The 18,086-nt window shown below is 44.8% G+C and overlaps 1 protein-coding gene across 2 annotated transcripts in view; it reads right to left on the reverse strand.

Moving 5' to 3' along the window:
- Positions 1–1,384, reverse strand: part of FEZ1 (fasciculation and elongation protein zeta 1) — a 41,343-nt gene extending 39,959 nt beyond the window's left edge. Inside the window, exon 1 of one of the 2 annotated variants that reach the window (NM_001097608.2) lies at positions 1,167–1,323. The gene's annotated coding sequence lies outside the window, so the exon portion shown is untranslated. Of the gene's footprint in view, positions 1–1,166 lie in introns of both variants that reach the window. The other variant, XM_005611431.4, reaches the window with a different exon arrangement.
- Between the last annotated feature and the right edge of the window lie 16,702 nt (positions 1,385–18,086).

Below are 18,086 nucleotides of genomic sequence, written 5' to 3' on the forward strand. Positions count from 1 at the left end.
CTTCCCGTTACTCACCCCATATATCAATTGATTCTATGCCCTCTGCCCGCAATATCCATCCCTAAAACCTGCCCTCCACCGGTCTACCTTCAATTTTCCTACTGCTCCTCAGCAAAACCCAGTCAGTGTATGTATATGTTTGTGCCAGCATCACATTTTGACAGAGTATTTCATTGCTTACAAGTCAGCAACCCCTTTGTGATTCTGCTTCCACCTCTTCCCCCTCCTCCTGCTGCTCCATTCACCCTCAGCTCACATCCCGCACCTCCCCCCGACTGTTGGGGTAAAGAAAGGCTCCTCCAAGCAGCACAATAGCTGGCGCTCCGAGAAAGCTCGGCTCATCTCGCAGGCCGCACACACACTCCACGGCCCTTTTGCCCAAACAAGACCGGGATACCGGAGTGTGGGAGGGCTCAGGGGTGCCGAGCCGCGAGGAGGGAAGGGAGAGGCAAGAGAGAAGAAGAGAGGGCTGTGATAATAGTGGGGCTCTGTCAGGCGTTGCGCCCCCAAGCTCCAGAGGCCCCGGGCCCACAGGAGGGCAGCGCGTCCCCCGCACCACCACACACATCCTTTCTCCGACCTGTTCCGTGGTAAAACAATCGCTCTCCCAGCGACTGCGGCAGCTGCCAGCAGTTCTGACTCTGCAGGAATGCACGGTCCTGGGGAGGGGCACGGGCGGGGTCAGGTTCTTAGGGGTATGGATGTTTCTGGGGCTTTTAAGGGTGACTAGATCAGATAACGGTCCCAGGAGGAGGTACCGACCCACTGCTCCAGCACCATCGGGCGGCGTTCTCTGCCGCCCCCAGCCCTAGACCGCGCCGCCTCCCATATCTCTCTCTCTCACACACACACACACACACACAGACCAGGCCTGGCTGGGGGGCCGAGGCTCTGATAATGCTTGAAGTGCCCAGCATCCCACATCTCCCGGCCCCGGGAGCTGCATCCCCGCTGTGCTCCCATGAAGGGCTGGGCAGGAGGGCGACGGCCTCCGGGCTCTTCCTTTCCGATTCCAGGATGGGACAGGTTGCGGGTGCGGAGCTGCGGCGCTCCCAGACCTGCTGGCCGGGGCATCCCGAGTCGCGGGGCCTCCTTCACCACCCCCATCCAACCCCCACCCACGGCAGTGGGTCAGTCCGGACTAAGGTCGCCCCCCGCGACGGCACCTGTGCAGGTCCTGGTGGAGGGAGGCGGATCACGGGGCTCAGCTGGACACCCCCATCCACGGGCCGCGGCGAGTGGCCGGAGCGCAGCGCAGCGGCAGCGGCAGCAGCGAGCCAGCGAGCGCTCCCCCCGCAGCTCCGCGGGCGCCCGGCTCAGCTCCCCTCCTCCACCCGCCCCTCCGCCCCGCTCCCCTTGCTCGTGCCCAGGCTCCCGGGGCCGCGCCCGCGCTCGGGCACTCGCCCAACTGGCGCGCGCGGGACCCAGACGTCATCCTCTCGTTAACATTCATAGCCTTCCTTGGAGCATGTGGCCTGCCTTGATTAATATTTATGAATTACTATTTCTCCCTCCTTTAACATTGGCCTTTCTGCTTCCCTCATGAATATTCAGACGCTCTAAGATGGGTGCGTGCAAGAACTCCCAATGTGGATACCTCACAGCGCCTGACACCGTAGATTCTCCATAAAAATGTAGGCGGGTAGCTGAGTGGATGGGGTGGTGGATGTCCGCGGACACACTCAGAGACCCCCCTAGGACTTTCTGGACTCCCCATTCTACTCTACTGGGGCCTGAGATGGGCAAGCTGAGAGATACTGGCCACCCCAAACAGGGTTCAGACCTCAAGCCAGAAGCGATAAATGCTCTTATCACCCAAAGATGGAGGGTGGGAGCTGGATCCAGGCAGATAAAGCTGAGTGAGGTTTCTGGCCCAGGAGGACTTGAGATAATAGGGTAAGATTCACGAGGCATATAAGGGAGGACTGGGGCCTTGTGAAAATTTACTCCTCATTCATTTAGCTTGTCTACCATGCCTAAGACCGTGCTTATAGATGCTGTTACTGCAAAGTCTAATAATCCACGAAAGCAGACAACTAAAAGTGCAAGAACTGCAAGCGTCAGTGGAAGGTACCCGGAAGAGCATGTCTGCTTGGAGAACCCCAAGGACTTTTGTCAAGCTAGAGACGAGGACAGGGGATCCAGTGGGAGTCTGACGGCAAAGTATCTCTGGGCTAAGCTGAGAACGTCGCCTGAAAGCAGCAGGGAGCTTTCCTTTGCGCAATCATGCATTAATTCCATAAGCATTTCAATCATGTGAAGAAAGCCAAGCAAAGGAATAAGGTTCTGATGAGATGAGGGGAAGAGTTGGTCACTTTGACCCTTTGGTGGCATTACCAGAGGATTTCTTCCTGCTAGAGTGGATGAAAAGTAGGTGGGTAAAGGGTCCCCGAGTCTACTTTCCTGGGATGATACCCAGTCCTGTGACTTGGGCGAGTTAACCTCCTTGTGCCTCATTTCCTCCTCTGTAAAATGAAGATAATAATAACATCCACTCCTGGGGCCTGTTGTGGATTAAAGGAGTTAATACGTGTAAAGTACTTCCAGGCATAATAGAAGGCACTATATAAGTCTTGGCTGCTATCTTCCTTAGGAGAAGCTTGGCGACACTGTCCTAGAGGCCGCCTTCTGTCCCGATTTTCAAAGAATGGGACTCACAGCTTGAGAGAGGTTTTCAAGGAAGCACAGCAAAGTTATAAAGAGCTTGAGCTCTACACAAAACTCAGTTCAAATCCCAGGGTTCCACTTATTAGCTGGTGACTTTGTGCAAGTTACTTACCCTCTCTGAGCCTCAGTTTCCTCATTTGTAAAATGGGAATTCCAATATCTACTACAAGACTGTTGTTGTGCAGATTAAATGATATATTGCATGCAAAATGCTTAGCATAGTGCCTGGCATATAATAAGCTGTAAATAAGTGAATTCTGTTGTTTTTATTATTTTTGTGAGGATTTGAAGGAACTGGAAGCTGAGGACTGATATTCTAGGTACTTGGAAAAAGGATGTCCTGAACATGAGCAAAGTTATCTTCCAGCAAGCATTTCTTTCATTTCATTGTGGTAAAATATAACATAACATAAAAGTTACCATTTTAACCATTTTTAAGTATACAATCCATTGGCATTAAGTACATTCACATTATTATTGCAACTGTTACCACTCTGCGTCTGCAGAACTTTTTTTTTTTTGAAAGAGGTTAGCCCTGAGCTAACATCTGCCACCAATCCTCCTGTCTTTGCTTAGGAAGATTGGCCCTGAGTTAACATCTGTTAACATCCACAGCGTGGCTTGACAAGTGGTTTGCACCTGGGACCTGAACCAGCAAACCCCAGGCTGCCGTAGTACTACATGCGAGCTTAACCGCTGCACCACTGGGCCGGCCCCAGAACTTTTTCATCACCCCAAACTGAAACTCTACCAATTAAACACTAAGTCCCCATTCACCTTCCTGCAGCCCCTGGTAACCGCCATTCTATTTTCTGTCTCTATGAATTTGACTATTCTAAGTACCTCATATGAGTGGAATCATACAGTATCTGTCCTTTTGTATCTGCCTTATTTACTGAACATAATGCTTTTGAGGTTCATCGATGTTGTACCAAGTGTGAGAATTTCATTCCTTTTTTAAGGTGAATGATATTCCATTGTGTGGATCTACCACGTTCTGTTTATCCATTCATCCATCTATGAACATTTGGATTGTCTCCACCTCTTGGCTATTGTGAATAATGCTGCTATGAGCATAGACGTACAAATTCCAGGCCACATTTTCATTACATTCTATGACCTATGCTAGCAGCTGGGGAGGGAAAAATGAAGGCATGCCTTGGAGAGGTTCAGAGTTTAGTGCACTGATTTCCAAACTCTGCTACTTGGAAGCTGTAGTGGGTTGAATAGAGTCTCCCCCCAATTTATACCCACCTGGAACCTCAGGACCTGACCGTTTTTGGAAACAGGGTCTTTACAGATGTAATTAGTTAAGATGAGGTCATACTGGATTAGGATGGCCCTACATCCAATGACTGATGTCTTCATAAGAAGAGAGGACACATGGAGACACAGGAAAGAAGGCTATGTGGGGATGGAGGCAGAGTTTGGAGCAATGCAGTTGCAAGCCAGGGGACCCCAAGGATGGCCAGAAACCACCCGAAGCGAGGAAGAGTCAAGGAAGGATTCTTCCAGAGAGCCTTCAGAGGGAGCGTGGCCCTGTTGATACCTTGATTTTGGACTTCTAGCCTCCAGAACTGTGAAACTATAAATGTGTCTTGTTTTAAGGCGTCCAGTTTGTGCTGTTTTGTTACAGCAGTTCTAGGAAACTAATACAGATTTTGAGACTGGGAAGTGGGGTGATGCTGTAACAAATACTTAGAAATATGGAAGTTCTTTGGAATCGGGTAGGGGATAGAGGCTGGAGGAATTTTGAGGCATATGACAGAAAAAGCCTAGACTTCCCTGAAGAGACTGTTGGTGGAAATATGGGTTAAAGGGGATTCTGGCAAAGGCTCAGAAAAAAGGAGAAAAGTTGTAGAGAAAGCTCTGTCACCACAGAGAATACATATATTGTCATGAACAGAATTTTGCTAGAAATGTGAATGTTAAAGGTGCTTCTGGTAAGGTCTCAGATGGAAATGAGAAACATGTTATGAGAAACTAGACGGAAGGCATTTTGATTGTAAAGTGGCAGAGAACCTGGCTGAACTGTGTTCTGTTGTTGGATGGCAAGTAGCACTTGAAAGCAAGGAACTCAGATGTTCAGCTGAGGAGATATTTAAAGTGTGGAAGGGGCCAGTGCGATGGCCAAGCGGTTAAGTTCACGTACTCCGCTTCAGCCGCCCAGGGTTTCGTGTGTTCGGATCCTGGGCACGTACATGGCATTGCTCATCAAGCCATGCTGAGGCGGCGTCCCACATGCCACAACTAGAAGGACCTGCAACTAGAATATACTACTATGTACTGGGAGGCTTTGGGGAGAAGACGAAGAGAAAAAAAAGAAAGTGTGGAAGTTGTGGCCTGGTTTCTCCTTGCTGCTTATGGTAAAATAAACAAGGAATGAGATGGCCTGGATCCCCTTCACTCCTAAGCATCGAGTTGAACATAAAGCTTCTGAGAATTTTATCCCAGCAGAAACACTGCCAGCCTGGACTGAAAGGGACAGAGATGGGATGAAATAAAAGAAGACTGTTAGACTTCTGAAAACCCACAATCCGGAATCAGGCTGATAGAGGGACTCAGCTGTAAACACGTTATCCTTCAGGAAAAAGAAAGAATGACTCTGAAGGCAGGGCCACTGCCCCTGGCCTAGAGAATGGAGCTTTGAGCCACAGAGGAGTATTTTCAGGCCTTGAAACCTCATGGGACTTGCCCTGCTGGGTTTCAAGCTTCCTTTAGACCAGTGATCCTTTTTCCCTTCCATTTTCTTCCTTTCAGACTGGGAATATCTATCCTACATCTGTCCTACCGTTGTATTTTTAAGCAGGTCCACAGATGGAGAGGAATTTTGCCCCAGGATGTATCATAGCCAGAATATCACCCATAACTGATTTGGAGCTTTGTGAATTGATGAGATTTAGATTTAGAGTTAAATTGGAAGGGGTTAAGACTTGGGGATGCTGGGATAGAATGAACGTATTTTGCACAAGGGGTGGGCATGAATTTTAGGAGGCTAGAGGGCAGACCGTAGTGGGTTGGATAGTCTCCCCCCTAAAATTCATGTCTATCTGTGTTTTAGTCTGTTTCAGCTGCTATAACAAAGTGCCACGGACTGGGTGGCTTATAAACAACAGAACTTTATTCCTCCTGGTCATGAAGGCTGGGAGTCCAATCATGGTGTCAGCAGGGTCACATCCCAGTGAAGGCCCTCTTCTGGGTTGCAGACTGCCCTCCTCTCACTGTGTCCTCACATGGTAGAAGGGGCTAAAAATCTCTCTTAGGCCACTCTCATAAAGGCACTAATTCCCTTGGGGCCGGCCTGGTGGCACAGCGGTGAAGTTCGCATGTCCCACCTGGGCAGCCCGGGGTTCCCCGGTTCAGATCCCGGGTGCGAACATGGCACCGCTTGTCAAGACATGCTGTGGTAGGCGTCCCACATATAAAAAGTAGAGGAAGATGGGCACGGATGTTAGCTCAGGGCCAGTCTTCCTCAGCAAAAAGAGGAGGATTGGCAGCAGATGTTAGCTCAGGGCTAATCTTCCTCAAAAAAAAAAAAAGGCACTAATCCCATTCATGAGGGCTCCACTTCATTCATGAGGTCTCCCAAAGGCCCCAAATGCAATACATTGGGTATTAGGTTTTTATCCTATGAATTCTGGGAGGACAGACATTCAAACCAAGGCAACTCCAAACTTCAGATTTAACTGTATTTCTAAATGGAGTCTTTGCAGATGAAATGAGTTAAAATGAGATCATACTGGATTAGGGTAGGCCTGAAATGAAGCACTGCTTGTGTGGTGGTGCTGGTGTTAGGAGTTTCAAGACTCCTCTTTAGGGCTGGTAGGTGGAGCTGTTCCCACCTCTGCACCTCTCCAATCAAAGTCCAATTTTATTTTTATACATGAGTTTCTAGAGCTTACAAAAGTTTCCAAACAAATGACACTCCCACTGGACAAAGTGATAGGTGCCTTAATGAAGATATAGTGTTTTAAACAAAGCTGTATGACTGCCATGGGATAGTGAGGAAGAGAGCAGCGGTGTGGCCTGAAAGTTCACGTAACTCAGGGCAGGGATTCTCAAGCTTGGTGTTATTGATATTTTGGGCTGGATGATTCTCTATTGTTGGGGGCTGTCCTGTGTGTTGTAATATGTTTAGCAGCATCCCTGGCCACTAGATGCCAGTAGCATCCCCCTAGTTTAACAACCAAAAATGTGTCCAGACTACCTCAGACTTCCGCCTGGGGGAAAAAAATTGCAAAATCACCCCGGTTGAGAACCACTGCCTTAGACATAGGTCTTTAAGGGGTGAGTGAGCATTCTGCTAGGATAGGGCTGCGTTTCCTTCAGAGGGAACCAGCAGAGCCAAAGCTTGGGTATGTTACCTAAGGAAAACTAAGGCAGGGTCATAGGTATAAACGGCTGGCTGTTGGGGATACAGGGTAAATAATAGCTTCAGGATTCACACACATCACATTCTAGGGGCTTATTTTAGTTCCTGAACTGAACTTATTTTAGTCCCTAATTTACCTGACAGAATCAAAGAATCTTGGAGTATATGGAGCATTTAAAGGTCATTTAGTCTAACTACCTGCTGGGTTCAGAAACCAATATCCCTCCTAGACGATGTTACACGCAGTTTCTACTTCGACTCTTCTAGTGATGAGAAATGACCTAATAGGCTGCCCATTCCTTTTATTGATTTTTAAATTTTTTTTATGGCTTTCAAAGCCATAAACAAGAAATGGCTTGTTAAGTTTAGAAATTTAGGGGCTGGCCCATTGGCACAGCAGTTAAGTTTGCACGTTTCACTTCTTGGAGGCCCAGGGTTCACCAGTTCAGATCCTGGGTGTGGACATGGCACCGCTTGGCAAAAGCCATGCTGTGGTAGGCATCCCATGTATAAAGTAGAGGAAGATGGGCATGGATGTTATCTCAGGGCCAGTCTTCCTCAGCAAAAAAGAGGAGGATTGGCAGCAGTTAGCTCAGGCTAATCTTCCTCAAAAAAAAAAAAAGGAAAGAAATTCAGTGATAGCATGATATGTATTGTGCTCATCCTGTTTGATCTTCCTTAAAAGGATCCTTCTTGAAGAAGTCAGTTTTCCATGACATTCTGGAAATGATCTGCTCATTCTTTATTGGAAAACTTACGTCAATCACAGCCCAGCAAATAAAGATGAGCTCATCCCTGATAACACTTTAAGACTACTTGATTTTTCCATCACTGGTAGTTCTCAAGCACCAACGTTATCTCCAGGCTTGATTAAACTTCCTGATTTGTTTCCACAAGGGAAATGGAATATTCCCCAAGGTTCAAAATCTATTCATAGCCATCTAGTCAGCAGGTAATTACTCCCTACCACAAGGCATACGCACCAAGAGCAAGACCAAATTACTTTCAAAAAGAATAAGCAGTACTATAAAAATTGAAAATAAATCAACCAGAAGAATAATTATAAATTCCAGAATAGTCACCTCTGTTACCTGATGAAAAATGACAAAATACATGAACGAGTTGGCAAATAATGAATGAGATCCCTCAAGATATTGGAAATTCCCATAAGTGTGAATATGATGATAACTCTTTTTCTATAAAGAAGAGAATTGGATATTTCAAGACAGAACCACAAATTTTAACAGGAAAAGGAGAAGGAGGTCCCCAGTGTGGGAGAAGCTTCTAGATCTACAGTGGTCAAGAAAGAGAGGCCCTCCTTCATCTTCCCTTCTCTGTGGCTACCAAGTGACTTACAGCACAGGTCAGCACGTGCCCTGGGTGAATGGGGAAGGGATAGGATAGTTATTGTCTCCCAGTCTAAATGGGGAGTAGACCTAGACAGCAGTGTCATGATGGGAGGACACTCATGACTTGGTTCAGCTCCACAAGCTCACTTTTGGGTTAACTTCTTGTTCTTTAGGTCAAGCAGGAACATCATTTGTATAAACCCCTGAGGACCGACTCCCTCTTCCCTCAATCTCATGTAATTTTCTCTGTTTTCTGCTGTCCTCAGGATCCCCTGGTATGCAGAGATGTGATGATTCAGAAATGAACTTGAAATGAAAATGCCAAAGAAAACTGCCATTTCACTGCACCAGTCTAGCCGTATAAAAATCACTTCTCCAGCCAACCCTCAGAGTGCAGCACTCTCTGCGCGTGCTGCCCTAGGCCACAGCTGTCCTCTTTAAGGCCCCGACTGCATCATGGCAGCATTTTCAACCCTGTGAAAATGATGAGCAAAGAACCCACATTTCCCCTAAAGTCTCGTTTTCATCAATTAGCCTTTTTCACAAAGTCATTGTAGCCCAGACTTAAATCAGCCCATCTCGTCTGGTTGTCACATGATACAAGGTGAGAGCTTAACAACATTGACCACCAAGCCCCAAAGAAGAGGTATGCTGGGTTAGTGATGAGCAAGATTGCTCCCTTTAAAATATACAGACCAAATGATATCCTGCAAAATTCTTGACACAGCTGGCATTGTGACTGGGCTTGGAGAGCTGTGAAAGGAAAAATTCATTGTTGGATTTTGATCAGATCCCAGGAATGTGTGAAAAGAAGTTGATGAGGCAAAGTACTAACTGCTTTCTGAGAAACACACAAAGCAGTCAGACATAGAACGAATGTAAAACCAGAAGCTTTGAGAAGCTTGGCAATCTACAATCATTCAAAATCTGCTGATTTTGCAGATTTGCATATTCAGATAAATCCAGATTCTTTTCAGGTTAAGAATTTGTTCATTGGGTATGATGGTTCCACATGGATGAAATGCAAAATGTATGAGCAAAGGAAGCTCAACCATTACCTATAAGAAAAGAAAAGATTCCCCCAAATCTGGGAAGGGCAACTCTTTTTTTTTTTTTGGAGGAAGATTAGCCCTGAGCTAACTACTGCCAGTTCTCCTCTTTTTTGCTGAGGAAGACTGGCCCTGAGCTAACATCGTGCCCGTCTTCCTCTACTTTATATGTGGGATGCCTACCACAGCATGGCGTGCCAAGCGGTGCCATGTCTGCACCCGCGAACCCCAGGCCTCTGACAAGCGGAATGTGCGAACTTAACCGCTGCACCACTGGGCCGGCCCCAGGAAGGGCAACTCTTTACAGCTAAGAAAAATGAAATTATTCTTTTTTTTTTTTTCCCTGCTTTATCTCTCCAAACCCCCCTGTACACAGTTGTATATCTTAGTTGCCGGTTCTTCTAGTTGTGGGATGTGGGACGCTGCCTCAACGTGGCCTGATGAGTGGTGCCATGTCCGTGCCCAGGATCCGAACCCTGGGCCACCACAGCGGAGCATGCAAACTTAACCACTCGGCCACGGAGCCGGTCCCATGAAAAATGAAATTATTCTTAAATCCTTTGGTAAACTTTGTTTGGAATAGAAAAATATTTGATCCATGTTAAGTAACTTGGCTGTCTACTGCCTGCAAGATCTAGGAAGAATTCCCAGTTTAGTGTTTCACATAATTGTGTGATTATGGCTGATCTGATTATCTAAACCACATTAAAAGAGTGGAAAACTAAAGGGAGGAGAAGATGCAGGGTGTGGCCCTGGGAAAAGCTCCCTAGGCTAGGATTCAGAAGTTTTGGACTTCAGTATCAACTTTACCATTAGCTAGCTTTGGGACTTAGAGAAAATTACTTAGGTTTTCTGAACCTCAATTTCCTCATCTATAACATAAAGGGCTTCAAAGAAAATCCTTTCCAGATCTTTTTTTTTTTTTTTTTTGGAGGAAGATTAGCCCTGAGCTAACTGCTGCCAATCCTCTTCTTTTTGCTGAGGAAGACTGGCCCTGAGATAACATCCATGCCCATCTTCCTCTACTTTATATATGGGATGCCTACCACAGCATGGCTTTTGCCAAGCGGTGCCATGTCCACACCCGGTATCTGAACCGGTGAACCCCGGGCTGCTGAGAAGTGAAATGTGCAAACTTGTCTGCTGCACCACCGGGCCAGCCCCTCCCACTCTTAAATTTAATGAATCTAAACTCTACATTTTCTTTCGAAAACCAATCACAAGATTTTGTTTAAATTGATCCCAAACTCACTGAGGGATCTTGGAGTGTCTTTTAATATCTTTGCCTTTGTTTCTCCATTTGTAAATTTCTAAGTGTTTCACAGAGATATTGTGAGAAAGCAAACTGACACAACACTTAGCTACACAAAACCCTAGAGAGACAGCAAAGTAAATTAATTCTACAAATTAACTCTAAATTCCGTTTTATTCTGGGATTTCCTCAAACCAAACCTCAGTTGCTACCCAGTCATAAAAATGATTTATATCCATTGGCTGTTCTTTAATTTCTCCTTCTAGGATTGCCAGAGTTACCAAATAAAAATATGGGATGCTCAGTTCGATCTGAATCTCAGATAAACAATGAATAATTTTTTAAAATAAGCATATCACAAATATTGCAAAAAATAGACTGATACTGAAAAAATATTCATTATTCATCTGAGATTCAAATTTAGCTGGGCACTCTATCTCTGTATCATATCTGGACACCCTGTGTCTACACCTACTTTGGTAGATAGGTAATTCCTAAATGGGGTGTGTGTGTGTGTGTGTGTGTGTGTGTGTGAAAATTAATTGGGTTATATATTTTTTATACAGCCTATCTCAATAAAAAAAGTTAAAAACAATGTTTCTAAATGATATTTTAATTGCCCTTGAATAATAAATCTGGCCTTATGTCTCATTTCCCTCTCTCCCTCTCCCCCTTCCACATTTTCAGAATATCTTTTGTGGGGAAAAATGAACATCTTTTGCGAGCTTCCCAGAGTGCCACATCTGGAGATTTGCATGAATCTGACTAGGCTACTCTATGGGGAGAGATGAGGTTGAGGGTAAGAGACAGGAGGGAAGAGGAGTCAAGGAAAGTACAGTCAAGAGGAAATTTAAAAAGAAGTAGTGACATCAGCCTCTCTTTTATATTTTCCATTTCTTTATCTGATCATATGTAGGCCATGGGGCCTGGTAAACCATAAACTAAAACTTGATCAGTACATACACACAAAAGCTTGTACCTGAATGTTCATGGTAGCTTTATTCACAATAGCCAAAAATGTGGAAACAACCCAAATGTTCCTCGACAGATGAATGGATAAACAAATTGTGGCATATACATATGATGGAATATTATTCAGCCATGAAAAGGAACACAGTACTGATACTTGCTACAACTTTGATGAACCTTGAAAACATTATGCTAAGTGAAAGAAGTCAGACACAGAAAGCCACCAGTTGCATGGTTCCACTTATACAAAATGTCTAGAATAGTTAAATCCATTGAGAGAGAAAATCAATAAGTGGTTGTCAGGAGCTATGTCAAGGGGGGAATGGAGAGTGACTGCTAATTGGTGTGTAGTTTCTTTGGGGTGATGAAAATGTGCTAAAATTACATGATAGTGGTGCACAACTCTGTGACTATACTAAAATCCACTGAATTGTACACTTTAAAGGGGTGACTTTTGGGGTAAACGCACACATTTGTTCAGTGATGGATGGCAAATCGACTTGGTGAGGAACATGATGTAGTCTATACAGAAGGTGACATATAATGATGTACACCTGAAATTTATACAATGTCACCCAAAATAACAATAAAAAAAGGAAACAGAGACGTCATCATCAAAAAAAAATAAAAGGGTGACATTTATGGTATGTGATTATATCTCAATAAAGCTGTTATTTTTCAAAAGTCAATGCATTAAAGGGGCTGGCCCCATGGCCGAGTGGTTAAGTTCGCGCACTCCGCTGCAGGCGGCCCAGTGTTTCATTGGTTCAAATCCTGGGTGTGGACGTGGCACTGCTCATCAAACCATGCTGAGGCAGTGTCCCACATGCCACAACTAGAAGGACCCGCAACGAAGATATACACCTATGTACTGGGGGACTTTGGGGAGAAAAAGGAAAAAAAAAAAAGTCAACTAATTAAAAAAAAAAACTTGATCAGACCTCAGGTGATTCTGCAGAAGCACCCAAACAGCCTTTTCTAAGGAGCCAGCAGAGTAACAAGAGTAGCTATTATCTGTGTGGCTATCATGCAAGGACCTTTAAGTAAGACTGATGTTTAGTAAACTTTTAAAATCTCATTTAACTTTCACAATGACCCTATAAAGCAGGCATTATTATCCTTCATCTTGGGAGAAGAGGAAATGGAGTCTAAGAGAGAGAGTAATTTATCGGAGGCTCACACAGGTCAGGAAGGTTCAAGGCAGGGGTTCTAACGCAGGGCCACCTGACTCGAAAGGCCGGGATAGCCCCACTCCACACCTTGTCTGTCAGAGACACAGGGATTCTAGCGAAGCCCAGAAAAAGGACGGGCAGGGTGCCACCAACTGCCCTGCTGCTCGCTCCTCCCTCTCCAATAGAACTTCTTTCTCCCTAGAGAATCTTGGTTTTGTTTGTTTGTTTGCTACATTCTCAGCCTTTCTCAACCTTATTGCATAGATTTCTCTCTTGCTTTAGGTGCTACTTGGAAATTTCCTCATCCCTAGAGGCTTTAATAAAAGGTGCCGGGACTCTCAGGGCCGAACAAAAGTTCTGCATGGTATTTTGCCTGCAATCAAAACTTAGTGTGAGAATTTGCCCACATGTTGTGAGATGTTTTACTCCGTCTCCCAGCCCCTATTCCTTTCCTGGTGCTGCTGAGCCACACTTTAAATCAGAAATGCATCAATAAGTCTAGGTCTTGGTGACCAGTTTGGCTTACAGCCCTGCCTCAAACTAGATTGTGGAGTGAGCGGCTTCTACTTGGGGCCATCCAGAGAGCTGCGCATCTTTCCTCCTTCTTTTCTCTTCTCATTAGGAAGGAAAGCTGTTTCCCCCACCCCTCTTCTACAGGACTGCCTCCCACCACTTCCACCCCTCCACCACTTTCCTCTCTCTGCCCCTTGCTGCTTTTCACTGTGGCTGCCAGGTTGCCATGCCAATAAGGTTCCCATGGTTACTAAGAAGAGTTGCTACATTCCCACAGGCAGTGTCCATCTACCAAAAGAGAAAGGCAGACCATTACTGCCCCCAGGGCAAAAAGAGGGATGGAGGGGGTCTCAGCCTAGAAGATGTTGGAGGACGGACCTTGTTTATCTCTGATGTCTCCAGGCTGGACCTTGGACCAAATCCTGCTACCTTCATTCAAGTTCTCTCTTCCCCAAACCCAGGGAGAGAGGTGCCTGGCACTAGTTCAAGTCCATTGTTTGCCCAGTGTGGGGTCCAAATAGGCACCACAGTGTGAAGATCGTGTTAATGTGTAAACACACGAATACGCCTGGGCTCTTCATCTAGCTAGGAAAATGGCAAAACGCGGAACATGTTCTGCTGTCTCTTCAGTCTGAGAAGCCGCTTTTCTCCACGTGGTGTTCCTCCCGGGAACAACCATCTTAGGCCACACCACGGTTTTTCAAAAATAAAATCTGCTTTCTCTCAAATGCAAAGAAATATATTTTAATATAAAACTCAAAAATAAGGAAAATAAGGGCCAGCCTGGTGGCACAGTGGTTAAGTGCGCATGTACCACCTTGGCAGCCTGGGGTTCGCTGGTTCAGGTCCCGGATGCGGACATGGCACTGCTTGACAAAAGCCATGCTGTGGGAGGCGTCCCATGTATAAAGTAGAGGAAGATGGGCACGGATGTTAACTCAGGGCCATTCTTCCTCAGCAAAAAGAGGAAGATTGGCAGTAGTTAGCTCAGGGCTGATCTTCCTCAAAAAAAAAGAAAAGAAAAAAATAAGGAAAACGGGGCTGGCCCCGTGGCCGAGCAGTAAAGTTCACACACTCCGCTGCAGGCGGCCCAGTGTTTCATTGGTTCGAATCCTGGGCGTGGACATGGCACTGCTCATCAAACCACGCTGAGGCAGCGTCCCACATGCCACAACTAGAAGGACCCACAACGAAGATATATAACCATGTATCAGGGTGCTTTGGGGAGAAAAAGGAAAAAAATAAAATCTTAAAAAAAAAAGGAAAATAAGAAAAAAGTAATTCACAGTTCCAAAATCAAACTATTTATTTCTTCTTTTTAAAATATACAATTTGTGTTGTTACTGGTTTGTCTTACATAGTTGTAGCACATCATTTTTGAAACACAATTTACTGTATTTAGATTTTGCTGTGGTGAATTTTCTCTTTGCTTTGATCAGTTTTCAAAAAAAAAAAAAAAAGGCAATTCCTCAAAAAAACCAAATAACCTTCTGTGCCTGAAAGCAGGGCATAAATTTCTCTTTGAGGAAAGTGCTTCTTCTCCCATACCAGGAAGAGAAAAGTGACTCTTATCTTCAAAGATGGAAAGTTGACACTGAGATGAGTTTGCATAAATAGACCTTACCAAAGTAGCCGTTATTCCATTAGTTCCTCCCATATATTCCCTAGTCACTTCCCACATTTATTGTCCCTTGAAGCCCAGACCCCCTTTCCTTTGTTAAAAGGGGACGTAAGGCACCAAATCTAACCACTTATTTGAGTTTCACTTCTTTTCTTAAACTCCCATTCACATAAACATTAACAAAAATTATGTGTCGTTTCTCCTGTTAATTTTTTTTTTGTCAATTTAATTCACAGGCCCTCAAGCACTGAACTTAAGAGAGCAGAGGAGGGGGCCAGCCCCATGGCTGAGTGGTTAAGCTCCCGTGCTCTGCTTCTGCAGCCCAGGGTTTCGCTGGTTCCGATCCTGGGTGCGGACATGGCACCACTCATCAGGCCATGCTGAGGCAGTGTCCCACACGCCACAACTAGAAGGACCCACAACTATAATGTACAACTATATACTGGGGGGATTTTGGGAGAAAAAGCAGAAAAAAAAAAAGAGAGTAGAGGAAAAGTTCTTCCTCCCTGACACACCCACGTTCATAGCAGCATTATTCACAATAGACAAGAGGTGGAAATAATCCAAGTGCCTATCAAAGGATGAATGGATAAACAAAATGTGGTATACACCTACAATGGAATATTATTGAACCTTAAAAAAGACGGAAATTCTGACACATGCTATAACAGGAGTGAGCCATGAAGAGATTATGCTAAGTGAAATAAACCAGTCACAAAAAGACAAATACTGTATGATTCCACTATATGAGGTATCTAGAATAAATTCATAGAAACAGAAAGTAGAAAATGGTTGCCAGAGGCTGACGGACGGAGGAAATGGGGAGTTGTTGTTGAACTAGTGAGTATGCAGTTTCAGTTTACGAGATGGAAAAATTCTGCAGATTAGTTGGACAGCAACGTGAATATACTTAACACTACTGAACTGGACAATTAAAAGATGAGGGGCCGGCCCCGTGGCCGAGGGGTTACGTTCGCGTGCTCACGTTCGTGGGCTCCACTAAGGCGGCCCAAGGTTACGCCTGGTCAGATCCTGGGCGCGGACGTGGCACCGCACATCAAGCCATGCTGAGGCCACGTGCCACATGCCACAACTAGAAGGACCCACAACTAAGAAAATACAACTATGTACTGGGGGGCTTTGGGGAAAAAAAGGAAAATATAAAAATTTTTTTAAAAAAAGAATATGGCAATTCCTTTAAAAAAATATTAAGATGGCAAATTTTATGTTATGTGTGTTTTACCACAATTTAAAAAACCAAACAAACATAGAGTTACCATATGACCCAGCAATTCCACTCCTAGTTCCATACCCAAGAGAAATAAAACCAAACATCCAGATAAAAACTTGTATAAGGATGTTCATAGCAGCATTATTCATAACAGCCCAAAAACGGAAACAAGTCAAAAGTCCATTAACTACTACATTCATCGACAAAATGTGGTATGTTCATGTAATGGAATATTATTCAGCTATAACAGGAATGAAGTGCTGATACATTCTATAAATTAATGAACCTTAAATACACCATGCTAGTTGTAAGAAATCAGACACAAAAAGCTACCTACTGGGGCTGGCCCTGTGGCCGAGTGGTTAAGTTCTCATGTTCCGCTGCAGGTGGCCCAGTGTTTCGTTGGTTCGAATCCTGGGTGCGGACATGGCACTGCTCATCAAGCCACGCTGAGGCGGCGTCCCACATGCCATGGCTGGAGGGGACCACAACTAAGAGTGTACAACTATGTACCGGGGGGCTTTGGGGAGAAAGGGGAAAAAATAAAATCTTTAAAAAAAAAAAAAGCTACCTACTGTATGATTCCATCTATACGAAACGTCCAGCAGAATAGACATCTATAGAGACGGAAAGATTAGTGTTTGCCTAGGGTGAGGGGAGAGAGGCAGGAATGGGTAGCGACAGCTAATGGGTGCGGTTCATTTTTGAGACCAAAAAAGGGTTCTAAAATTAGACTGTGGTGATGGTTGTACAACTCTGTGAATATAGTATAAACCATCGAATTATACACTTTAAATATATAGCATGTAAATTATATCTCAATAAAGCTGCTTACAACGTGAAAAAAATCAAAAATAAGTATTTCGGTCTTAGCAAATTGCGGAGTTCCAACAGCTCTAGTGGCTTAAGGTAAAAAGTCAAATGAAGCAGGCCCCTTGGCCTGAATCTCTAGTTAATTAAGGAGAAATTCTTTTACGTTTGTTCTAATTCCTGGGCTCAGCAAATTCAGTCCAGAACCTTTATTTTTAACTCCGCCATGAACTATTGCTTCTTCAATGCCTGGGGGTTGTCATGGTGAAGGGGAGCGAAGGAGACTGCTGTCCTAAACACTCGCTGAGGGAGAGATTGTTAACATCATACCATGCTGTCCCGGGCAACTTATTTATCTTTTGCTTCATCACATCTAAAATGGTGTGGTGATCAGAATTGGCCACCCCAAAATGTGTCTCTTTGGCTTGATTCTTTTTAAGAACAAAAGATTCTGAAAGAAACTTTAACCTCCTCCCTCCCCCCCACTCCCCTCCCCCCTCACTCCCCTCCCCCCTCACTCCCCTCCCCCTTCAAAGCCTAAAAGAATTTAAAACAGAAGGGCTTGTTCCAGGGAGGAGCTAGTAACATAAGATAACTGTAATGTAATCTAAAATGGGTCTCTCATGTCACATTGTCTGTAGTTGGCTCATTTACATTTTCATCTCCAGGTAAACTGCCTTCCACCCCCTTGAAGTCCCAAACCACTACGCTCAACATCCTCCTTTGTGTTTAGCTGAAGATGGTGTTTCAGATGAGAGCCTCCACCACTTTGGCGAGTTACTCGGTTTTCCTGAGTGTCTCCCATGTATACATGTTATAAAGCCTTGTTTGATTTTCTTCTGTTACTCTGTCTCGTGAATTTAATTCGTAGCCCAGCCAAAAGGACCCAGAGGGAAGATATGTCTTCCTCCCCTACAGTGGTAACAATAAGAAGTATCGTTCCTGTTACCTCACATAAGAAAAAGAGATATACTGGGTGTCTCCAGCGCAAAAGCAGTGTTGTTTAGATCACACACTTATGAGTTATCTGTTTCTAGACTTTCATTGCTGTAGGGGAGGAAAAACTTCCTTCTACTCTCTT

The sequence above is a fragment of the Equus caballus genome, chromosome 7 (genome assembly GCF_041296265.1).
Source record: "Equus caballus isolate H_3958 breed thoroughbred chromosome 7, TB-T2T, whole genome shotgun sequence".
Taxonomy (NCBI): domain Eukaryota; kingdom Metazoa; phylum Chordata; class Mammalia; order Perissodactyla; family Equidae; genus Equus; species Equus caballus.